Raw genomic sequence first — 3,567 nt, 5'->3', positions numbered from 1 at the left:
TCGATGTCCGAATATAGTCGTCCAATATATCGATTTTTACGTCTCGACCATTTCGAGACTTCTCGTCATGTCCCCGATCTCATCTGGGACTCCAAACTCCTTCGGTACATCAAAACTCATATACTCATAATATAACTATCATCGAAACCTTAAGCGTGCGGACCCTACGGTTCGAGAACAATGTAGACATGACCGAGACACGTCTCCGGTCAATAACCAATAGCGGGACCTGGATGCCCATATTGGCTCCTACATATTCTACGAAGATCTTTATCGGTCAGACCGCATAACAACATACGTTGTTCCCTTTGTCATAGGTATGTTACTTGCCCGAGATTCGATCGTCGGTTTCCAATACCTAGTTCAATCTCGTTACCGGCAAGTCTCTTTACTCGTTCCGTAATACATCATCTCGCAACTAACTCATTAGTTGCAATGCTAGCAAGGCTTATGTGATGTGCATTACCGAGAGGGCCCAGATATACCTCTCCGACAATCGGAGAGACAAATCCTAATCTCGAAATACGCCAACCCAACATCTACCTTTGGAGACACTTGTAATGCTCCTTTATAATCACCCAGTTACGTTGTGACGTTTGGTAGCACCCAAAGTGTTCCTCTGGCAAACGGGAGTTGCATAATCTCATAGTCATAGGAACATGTATAAGTCATGAAGAAAGCAATAGCAACATACTAAACAATCGGGTGCTAAGCTAATGGAATGGGTCATGTCAATCCGATCATTCAACTAATGATGTGACCTCGTTAATCAAATAACAACTCTTTGTCTATGGTTAGGAAACATAACTATCTTTGATTAACGAGCTAGTCAAGTAGAGGCATACTAGTGACACTCTGTTTGTTTATGTATTCACACATGTATTATGTTTCCGGTTAATACAATTCTAGCATGAATAATAAACATTTATCATGATATAAGGAAATAAATAATAACTTAATTATTGCCTCTAGGGCATATTTCCTTCAGTGTGGACATTTCATGGTGAGTCTGCCCAACGTGACCGAGCTGAGGTGCTTCGTCCTCGCACCAACAAGCATGGTACCGGGATGGAAAACATGGTGCAAGACTTGGATGATGCTCGGGATTAGGACGAGGAGATGGAGGAATCTGCAAAGGCCTTCAATGAAATGTTGGAGTCTTCAAAACGTCCGTTGAGCACCTTCTCAATTGGATGCCATCTCACAAGTAATGGCTCTGAAAGCTCAGTTCAACTTGGGCAGAGAATGCTACGATGCAATTATGATAGTATTTGGATGCTTTCTACCCAAAGGCCATGTAATGCCTGCAAACCTGTACCAGTCGAACAAAATCCTCCATGCACTGAAGATGCCCTATAAGAAGATACATGCATGTGAGAAATGATGTGCCTTATTTAGGCTTGAATATGCGGACTTGAACTATTGTCCCATTTGCAAGTCTTCCAGGTATGTTGTGGTAGACAACGGTATGGGTGAGAAGACGCAGACCAAAATCCCCGTTAGTGTTCTTCGGTATATGCCAATCGTACTAAGACTTCAACGTCTTTTCATGGTTGAAGAGACGGCCAGATAGATGACATGGCACAAAACGGGCAAAAGAACCGAACTAGATGCAGATGGGAATCTGATGATGGTACACACATCGGATGGTGTTGTGTGGAAGAAGTTTGATAAATTACATGATGACAAAGCGGCAGATCCGTGGCATCCTCGAGTCAGCGTAAGAACGGATGGGTTCAGTGTGTTTGGTCTGACGGCAACCTAATACAGTTGTTGGCCCGTATTTGTCTTTCCACTCAATCTCCCCCTCGGACAGATTATGCAAAGAAAAAACATTTTCCTGACGTTGATAATCCAGGGCCCAACTATCCGGTGAAAAATATGAATGTGTACATGCAGCCGCTTAAGGACAAATTGCAAGAAGCCTGGGATAATGGGTTCAACATATACGACGCCTATAGCAAACAGAACTTCATAATGCGTGTCTGGTACATGTACTCGACACATGACTTACTGGCGTATGCGCTATTCATTGGCTGGTGTGTGCATGGAAGGTTCCCGTGCCCCACATGCAATGGAGCTCTTGAGTTTCGTTGGCTTCAGGCCGGTCGCAAGTTTTCTTGCTTCTAAATGCATAGACAGTTCCTGGATCCTCACCATAAATTCAGGAAAGACAAGAAGAACTTCATCAGAGGTAGAGTTGTCAAAAACTCTGCACCACCTGTGTTGACAGGCCAACAGACCCTAGATCAGTTAAATGCTCTCGAGCCAGATCCAGAGCATCCAGGGTACATCAAGGGGTATAATTCTAAACACGCCTGGACTCACAAGACATGCTTATGGGATCTTCCTTACTTCAAAGACCTCCTTTGCCCACACAACATCGACGTGATGCACACTAAAAAGAATATCGCCGAGGCACTTTTTGGTACAATGTTCGGCATAGATGGGAAGTCAAAGGATAATACTAAGGCTAGAGTCGATCTGGAGGCGCTATGTGATAGGCCGTTACAAAACATGAAAGAACTGAAAGGAAAGAAGAACTGGATGAAGCCAAAGGTATGGTTCCATCTTGGAAGGCCAGTTATGAGGGAAATTATCTTGTGGGTGCAACAGCAGTTGATGTTCCCCGATGGGTATGCAGCGAATCTAAAGAGGGGAGCGAATCTTGATAAATTGAAGATATTTGGTCTCAAGAGTCATGATTGGCACATATGGATTGAGCGGGTAATGTTGGTGATGTTGCGTGGCTTCATCCCTGAGGATGAATGGCTAGTACTGGCAGAACTCATCTATTTCTTCCGTGTTCTTTGTGAGAAAGAACTATCGCCTGGCGTGCTAGAAGAAATGGAAGAGTTGGCGCCGGAGTTGATCTGCAAGTTAGAGAAGATCTTTCTACCGAGCTTCTTTAATCCAATGCAGCATTTGATTTTGCATCTCCCAACCGAGGTAAGATTGGGGTGCCCATGAAAAATCGTTGGTGCTACCCAACTGAGAGGATGCAGAAGACGCTTCGACAAAAATGCAAAAATAAACGTAGAACTGAAGCATCGATGGTTCAGGCATTCATCACTGAGGAGGCGGCAAACTTCGTGATAGCACACTACGAAGCCAAAAATCGTCATTTGCATAATCCGAAGCCTCAGTACAATGGTGACGAACCTCAAAAGGGTGGATCCAACCTCATCCTATTCAAAGGTAATCTCGCACCAGCCAGTGGTTTGGAACCAGTATCTTTGGATAATGAAGAATGGCAGACCATTACGTTGTATATCTTCAACAACCTGACAGAAGTGCGGACATACATCGAGTAAGTTCTCGGTACATTGTCTCTTAACTTCTATTTCCTTTGAACTGCTCTTATTCCTGGATATTTTATACAGTCGATACATCGCCACATTCTCGTATGGAGCGGTAATCCAAAAGGATTCCGTCGAAGAGTATGAGCTTCTCGCAAAGCAAGGCGGCGGCTATCCCGGTTTCATCTCTTGGTTCAAACAAACGGTAATTTCTATTAGACCATTTCATTTCATTCTCTAATTTCTGCCTAATGCATCAATCCTTTCG

Source organism: Triticum dicoccoides, chromosome 5A (assembly GCF_002162155.2).
Source record: "Triticum dicoccoides isolate Atlit2015 ecotype Zavitan chromosome 5A, WEW_v2.0, whole genome shotgun sequence".
Classification (NCBI taxonomy): Eukaryota; Viridiplantae; Streptophyta; class Magnoliopsida; order Poales; family Poaceae; genus Triticum; species Triticum dicoccoides.
Note: the sequence above shows the minus strand (reverse complement) of the source record.